This window comes from Azolla caroliniana, unplaced genomic scaffold (assembly GCF_043228905.1).
Source record: "Azolla caroliniana isolate FFs.n. ecotype wild unplaced genomic scaffold, voAzoCaro1.0.p SCAF_17, whole genome shotgun sequence".
Lineage (NCBI taxonomy): Eukaryota > Viridiplantae > Streptophyta > Polypodiopsida > Salviniales > Salviniaceae > Azolla > Azolla caroliniana.
In genome coordinates, this window is record NW_028230452.1 from 18,120,504 (window position 1) to 18,128,893 (window position 8,390).

Below are 8,390 nucleotides of genomic sequence, written 5' to 3' on the forward strand. Positions count from 1 at the left end.
GTAGGGAAGTATCCTACCGGCATCTGAAGGTGTTCGGGTGTCTCGCATACGTGCATGTGGCAAAGGACCGGAGAGGAAAGCTAGATCCAAAGACCCGGCCATGCATATTCCTCGGTTACGGCGATGACGAGTTCGGCTACCGAGTATGGGACCCGGTCGACAAGAAGATATTCAGGAGTCGAGATATCATCTTCATGGAGGACAAGACACTCGCCGACTGGGAGTCGGAGAAGAAGATGAAGAGCTCCAAGTCGACCGGTGAGGATCAACTCTACGAGGAGCAGTCCCGACCGGCAAGAGACCGGTTAGCACTCGAGGATCCGGCCGAAGACGGTAAAGAAACAGAACCGGCCGAAGAAGATGAAAATGATACCGGAACCGGCCCCGATCCCGAAATGGATTCGGATGAAGAGGAAACGGAGGAGCCGGTTACCGAAGCTCCGGAACGGAGATATCCTCTAAGAGAGAGAAGGGCCCCCCGGAGATTTCCGGAACCAGAGCACGTGTTGCTAACCGACGAAGGGGAGCCGGAGAGTTTTGAAGAAGCAAAGCTTGACACCCATAGCCGCAGGTGGTTAAGTGCCATGCAGGAGGAGATGGATTCCCTGCATGAGAACCACACATATGAACTTGTGGAGTTGCCGAAAGGAAAGCGGGCACTTCGAAACAAGTGGGTGTTCAAGCTGAAACCGGGAGATGCCGGAAACCCCCCGAGATACAAAGCCAGGATCGTGGTGAACGGGTTCCAGCAGAAGAAGGGCGTCGACTTCGACGAGATATTTGCCCCGGTAGTGAAGATGACCTCCATCCGGACGGTGCTGAGCATAGCGGCAAGCATGGACCTCGAGGTAGAACAGATGGACGTGAAGACGGCATTCCTTCACGGTGACCTCGAAGAAGAGATCTACATGCAGCAACCGGAAGGATTCGAGAAGAAAGGGAAGGAGCACCTGGTATGCCGGTTGAAGAAGAGCCTTTACGGACTGAAGCAGGCTCCCCGGCAATGGTATCGGAAGTTCGACTCCTTCATGACCGACGAAGGGTACCACAAAACGCAGTCTGATCACTGCGTGTTTGTGAAGAAGTTCGAAGGAGGAGACTCTCTAATACTCCTCCTGTACGTGGATGACATGTTGATCGTCGGACGGGACCAGGTCAAGATACGGACGCTGAAGAAAGCGCTTCACCGAACCTTCTCAATGAAGGACCTGGGTCCGGCGAGGCAAATACTAGGGATGCACATCATCCGGGACCGGAAGAAGAAGCAGTTGTGGCTGTCACAGGAGAAGTACGTGACAAAGGTGCTTCACCGGTTCAACATGTCAGAAGCAAGACCGGTCGGGTCAACCCTCCCGGCAAACTGCAAGTTGTCCAGCAAGCAAAGCCCCAAGACAAAGGCTGAGAAGGAGGACATGATGAAAGTACCATATGCCTCTGCCGTTGGAAGCTTGATGTACGCAATGGTGTGTACAAGACCGGACATAGGATATGCAGTTGGAGTGGTGAGCCGGTACATGAGCAATCCCGGCAAAGAGCACTGGAACGCGGTCAAGTGGATACTCCGATACCTGAAGGGCACGGCAAACGTGTGCCTCCGATTCGGCTCCGGTAAGCCCGAATTCGACGGCTTTACCGATTCGGATATGTCGGCTGATGCAGATACCAGCCGGTCCACATCAGGGTATGTGATGACGTATGCAGGTGGAGCTGTTTCGTGGCAGTCGAGGCTGCAGAAGACGGTTGCGCTGTCAACCACGGAGGCGGAGTACATGGCGGCTGTTGAAGCCGGCAAGGAAATAATATGGATGAAGGACTTCATTAGAGAGCTCGGTATCCGGCAGGAGGAGTACCGACTCTACTGCGATAGTCTGAGTGCCATCCACCTTGCGAAGAACGCGGCCTACCATTCCCGGACGAAACACATCCAGCGTAGATACCACTGGATCCGGGAAAGGATAGAAGACAAGGAGTTCATGCTGACGAAGATCCACACGGACGAGAACGGGTCGGATATGCTGACCAAGGTGCTCACACCCGACAAGCTGGAAGCATGCCGGAAGAGGATCGGGTTGGAGAGACATCCCATGCCGAAGTGAAGGGGGAGTTTGTTGGGATTTCGGTCCCTCCGGATGGGATGTCCGGAGATGAATGACGGCAAGCCCGGAGGCTGTTACGGAACCGTAGGATGAAGAGTAACCGGCATGAAGCCGGATGAAGAGTACCCGGTTACGGAGCCGGATGCTGAAGACCCCGGTTACGGAGCCGGATGCTGAAGACCCCGGTTACGGAGCCGGATGACGTATGTACCCGGAGAGAGATCCGGATGCGGGGACATATCTGTGAATATGTTTGCCAAGGGCCCTTGAGGCTACATTTGTAAATACCCCGAAAGTCATATGTGTATAAATATGACTTAGGGCAAACAGTTTAGTTGTTGCTGCTCATTTTTTGTTTTCCACAAAGAGGGAGCGAAGTGAGAGCAGCCGAGAGAGAGTGAGAGAGAAAGAGGAAGGAAGAGGTCGACGCCTCTGTGTAATACCGCCGCCTGTGGCGAGGACAGCGAGCTCAAGGTCGTCGCCTTGCAGCTCGCCATTGTACATTCCCGAGTATAGTGATAGTTGGAGTCTTGCACTCCCGTGGTTTTTCCCATTTAGGGTTTTCCACGTAAAACATCCAGTGTACCCTTCTCTCTCTATTGTTTTTCGTGCATTCTTGTATTTCCCATTTTTCTGTAAATCGATCCTGTTCCTCGGTTGTGGCCGAGCACGGAATCCCGACAGGTGTCTTCCTTCGCTTCTTCGAAGCTTTCCGGCTCCCCCTCATCGGTCAGCGGAACATGCTCTGCATCCGGGAATCTCCGGGGCGCCCTTCTCTCTCTGAGAGGATATCTACGTCTTCGGGCTTCGGTAACCGGCTCCTCCATTTGCTCTTCATCCGAATCCGATTCGGGGTCTTGACCGGTTCCGGTCTCAGCTTCCTCTACTTCTTCTTCTGCCGGTTCGGTATCCTCACCGTAACCGGCTGGTTCCTCGAGTGCTAACCGGTCTCTTGCCGGTTGGGTCTGCTCATCGTAGAGTCTATCCTTACCGGTCGACTCGGAGTTCATTATCTTCTTCTTCGACTCCCAGTCGGCGAGCGTCTTGTCCTCCATGAAGATAATATCTCGACTCCGGAATACCTTCTTGTCGACCGGGTCCCACACTCGGTAGCCGAACTCATCGTCACCGTAACCGAGGAATATGCATGGCCGGGTCTTTGGATCTAACTTTCCTCTACGGTCCTTTGCTACATGCACGTACACGAGACACCCGAACACCCTCAGATGCCGGTAGGACACTTCCTTACCGGTCCATACTCTCTGTGGCATGTCTCCGTCCAAGGGTACTGAGGGTGATCTGTTTATCACATATGTCGCCGTCGACAGTGCCTCAGCCCAAAACTTCTTGGGTAGTTTTGCATGCGCTAGCATACTCCGGACCCTCTCCATTATGGTCCGGTTCATCCTCTCGGCCAGTCCGTTTAGTTCCGGCGTCTTCGGCACGGTAAATTCGAGCCGGATTCCCTTTGAGCGGCAGTACTCCTCGAACTGCCCCCAGTACTCTCCTCCGTTATCTGTTCGAACCGCCTTCAGCTTCCGGCCGGTTTCTCTTTCCACTCTCGCGTGGAGCTCTTTGAAGACGGATAACACCTGATCCTTTGTCTTCAACGGTGTGGCCCACAGCTTTTGGCTATGGTCATCTATGAACGTCACAAAGTACTGCGCTCCGGCATGTGACTTCGTGTCTACTTGACACACATCCGTATGCACCAACTCCAGTGGTGCATTACGTCTCATCGGTGGCCTTGGTCGGAAGGAGGTCCGGTTCTGCTTACCGGCCAGACAATCAGTGCACTTCTCTAAGTGCACGTTCTTCACTGGAATGAGGTTGTCGTCTGCAAGCCTCTTCATCCCCTTCTCACTCATGTGACACAGCCTCTTGTGCCACAACTCACTGGCAGTGTCGGATGCCACGTTCACTTCTTCCGGGCATAACCGGGCATTCATCAGGTACAACGTGTTTACCTTCCGGGCCCGAGCCACAATCAGGCTCCCTTTGCTGAACTTCATGACACCGTTCCGGATGCTCCCCGTGTAGCCTTCATCATCTAGTCGACCGACTGATATCAGGTTCAGACGAACCTCTGGAACGTGTCAGACATACTTCAATAGCAACTTGCATCCGGTTGGTGTTGACAGCCACACGTCTCTGATGCCGATAATTCGGCATGTACCTTCATTCCCCATCCGGACACAACCGTGGTCACCGGCTGAGTACGATGAGAAGCATTTCCGGTCTGGGGTAAGGTGGAACGACGCTCCAGAGTCTACCACCCAGGTCATCTCGTCGCCGGCAAGGTTTATCTCACTCTCCTCGGTGATGAGCATCAACTCTTCTTCACTTGCCGCGATTGCTGTCGTTCCCTTCCGGTTTGTCCCCTTTCGGTCTTTACCGTTCCGGTCTTTACCGTTCCAGTCCGGGGTTTGCTTCGAATCGGTACCGTCGGTTTCTTTGTCTTTACGGAAATGCCGACAGTTCTTTTGGAAGTGTCCCGGCTTGCCGCAATAGAAGCAAGTAGGCCTCCCCCTTGACTTTGACCGTGTGCCCGACTTCTCCCGGTTCTGGGGACTACGGTTTCTATGTCTTCCGCGTTCCAATTCGGTAAGAAGCGCTTTGGAGTCGGAGCTCGTATCTTTGTCTTTCCGACGCGCCTCCTCATCTAGCAAGCTCGACTTTACTCTTGCTAGGGATAACCGTTTTCCTTCCGGCCCGGCGTTGCCCAAAGTGACAACCAACGTCTCCCAGCTATCCGGGAGGGAACCGAGCAGGAGTAGCGCTAATACTTCATCGGCAAGAGGTACTTCCAATGACGTTGCCTGGTGTATCAGCCCCTGGAAGGCATTCATATGCTCCGCCATGCTGGAGCCATCTTGGTACCGGAGTCTTACTAGCTTCCGGAATACCGAAACCTGATTAACAACATTTTTGTTTTGGAACATTATGCCGATCTTCTCCCAGAGCTCATGAGCCTTGCTCTCTTCATTGAAGTTGTTGTACAGGCTCATGTCGATGAAGCACCGTATGTATGCCGTTGTCTTCATGTGCATCACCTCCCATATCACGGCGTCGATTTTGTCCGGTCTCTTGTCCCCGAACTGAACTGGCAGCCAGAGGTCTTTAACAACGAGCATGTCCCTCATCTTCGACTTCCATACTGAATAGTTGGAGCCGGTGAGCTTGAACATGCCGCCAAATGATTCGTCCATTTTTTGTGTCGATTTCGCTCTAATACCACTTGACGGGAACCCAACGACCCTTATGCGCGACGCTCGGCCACAACCGAGCGTAGAATGATACACAGAAAACGGGAAATAAAACAAAACACAAAGGAGAGGAAGATACACACACACTACACAGGAGGTTTACGTGGAAAACCCCAAACTAGGGGAAAAACCACGGTAGTCCACAGGCTGCAAACTGTCACTATGTAAGAATGTACAAAAACAGTGAGTCCACGGAGGCAACGACCTCGTGCTCACGATCTTCGCCACAGGCGGCGGTTACAACAGAGGCAACGACCTCGATCTCTCTCTCTCTCTCTTTGTACAGTTACGCACTCTAATTTCGTGCAAATATAGCACTAAAAGTTTGCCCTAAGTCATATTTATACTAATATGACTTTTCGGCTATTTACAAATATAGCCTCGATGGGCTCTCAGAAACATATTTACGAATATGTCTCTTCCTCCGGTTCTCCACCATCCGGCTCTCCGTAGCCGGGTACTCCTCATCCGGTTCACACCGGGCCTGCACCATCCGGCTCTCCGTAGCCGGGTACTACTCATCCGGTTCATACCGGGCCTGTATCATCCGGCTCTCCGTAGTCGGGTACTCCTCATCCGGTTCACACCGGGCCTGTATCATCCGGCTCTCCGTAGCCGGGTACTCCTCATACCGTTTCGGTCTCGGCCTATCGGCCTCGGCCGAGTTTGTTCGTCGGCACTGTTCTTCTCCCTTCCCATCCGGAGGGACCTGTCTCCCAACATGCTTTAGTGTTTTTGCCTCTCGAATGTAGCCAAGCATATAATCATGAACACATGATGCGAGGCAATACAACACACGGCTCACGGCCTACTCCCAGGCGGGACAATCAACATGTGTTAGTTTGGGTTGCGTTTCGTGAGCTCCTGCAATGTAGCTCCAGTAACCTTGTCCAACAAGGTATTGATGCATCTTGTACTCCCAAGATGCAAAGTTTGTTTTGTCGAGCTTCTCCGTAGGAAGAGCACTTCCCATCTGAGTGTTCATGGTGATTTCTTCTTCTGTTGATTAGCCGGTTTTGTTGATCTTCGGCGTGCAACACAACACAATCGAATAGGCGTGATCAGACAACCTAGCTCTGATACCATGTAAAGAAATGGAGTCGATGGTATAATGCAACGAAAGACAAACGTGTGTGTACAACAGAGAGAGAGTGAGATAGAGAGAGCTCAAGACAAAGATAGAGAAAACGGTAGATTTTATTAACAATAAAAGTACTTCCAACACACAACTAAGTTACAATGAGTTGGTTTAAATACCAACTAAGCTAGGGCAAGTGCCCTTTCTATTATTTACAAAACTAGCCTGGAATGTCCATGAGCTAGTGTGAAACCTATTCCTATGGGAAGTTGAGTTCGATTCTCAACACATAGAGATAAGGTATGATCCTTATGATTGAATATTGTAACTTTGGTAAATAAATTATCGTATTCTCAATTTAATAAAGCATATTTTTATGATATACTCTTTGCTTCTTGAATCATATACTATCTCCATCTCTTGTTTGTACTTAGCTCTCTCTCTTTTCATTACAAACTCTCCTTGCTCATAACCCTAGCAGTTCGATGCACCAGTCACGCACTCTTTGACAATGCTACACTTTTGAAAGTAGTTTTTTGAAGTCAGTTCAATGCAACATGTTTTTACACAAACTTGGTGGACCAATTACAAGTATGCCACAAATGACAACAAGAATTCGAATAACTCAAGCTAGGAGATGGGTGTCCACAAATAGACAAAAAATTTAATCTATGGCTTCTATCCTTTCAGAGCTCACAACCCCCCCCCCCCCCCCCCCCCCTCATCCAGTAGTACTAATACTATCTAGAAGTTGCAATTGAACATGAAGTCGATATCATCATCCTACTACAAATCTACATCAACTCAACCAATGTCACGTAAATGTGTGTGTGTGTGTTGATGGGGTGGAACCACATGGATCTTGAAGGGATGCTTCTTGCATGCATTAAGCCATGCGAAGAAGGAATGAGTGCAACCAAGTGCTACCATGTGTAAGGACTAGGCCTGCATGTTGTAATCTTTCCAATTTGTTTTCTATTCTTTTTAGTTCGTTCTGTAAACTGGGCTAGGGAGGACACAAAGACCATGAGGGCACAGATGTTTGGAGACTCAAGGGTCTTAGGAGTTGAAAGCTCTTCACAATCGAATCAGAGTAGCGTTATCATGCCACTTTGTCTTCCCTTCGGATGCCCAACATGCAAGTTTGCCCAACCCCTTCTTTGAATCAATTATCACATAATAGTTGTCGATGGAGAATCGGCCTGAAGGTACGGTTGAGAAGAACAAGACAAACGAGAAGAACCCTAAATACTCACGAAGAAGAAAACCCTAAAATCTCAAGTATGATGGTCACAAAAGAAGAAGACAAAGAAACCCTAAAGTTCGAAGAAGAAGAAGATTAGAAGAGGAAGCGAAAACCCTAATAGTACACCACAAGCCAAAAGTGGGGGACCCCTTAATCGTATGCCTCAAAATAAAAAATGGGTGACTTGAAACAAGCTCTCTTCCCCTTCGTTTTATAGGAAAAGATGCACCTAATTTCGATTCAATGCTTTAATTCCATTTTTTCTTTGAAAATGAAAAAGAGAATAAATAGTCCTTCATCTGCATTGTTGTCGTGAAAATGCGAGCAGGACCACGGACCTTTAGAGTCAAACAGGGCGTAGAGTCCAAGGGAACCTAATGTCATCAAGACATACATTTTAGCCTTACAAAGATTCAAACCCACAACGTCTTGGTCTATATGTTAAACCTTTAACCATTATAATAACATATACGACGTATTATTAATTATTACAAGATATTTTGAGTATTCTAGAACATTCTATGATTATACTAAATATCATAAATATCATAAATAATCTAGAACATTCTAGAATACTCGTATTCATTCATCACAACTCATTCGGTTTAACACTAGTCTTTAGCCCTTAGCCTACTCTTTATAACCGTATTTTCTCATAATATAATCTTATTTCCATTTCCTATCTTATCTCTCTCTCTCTCCCT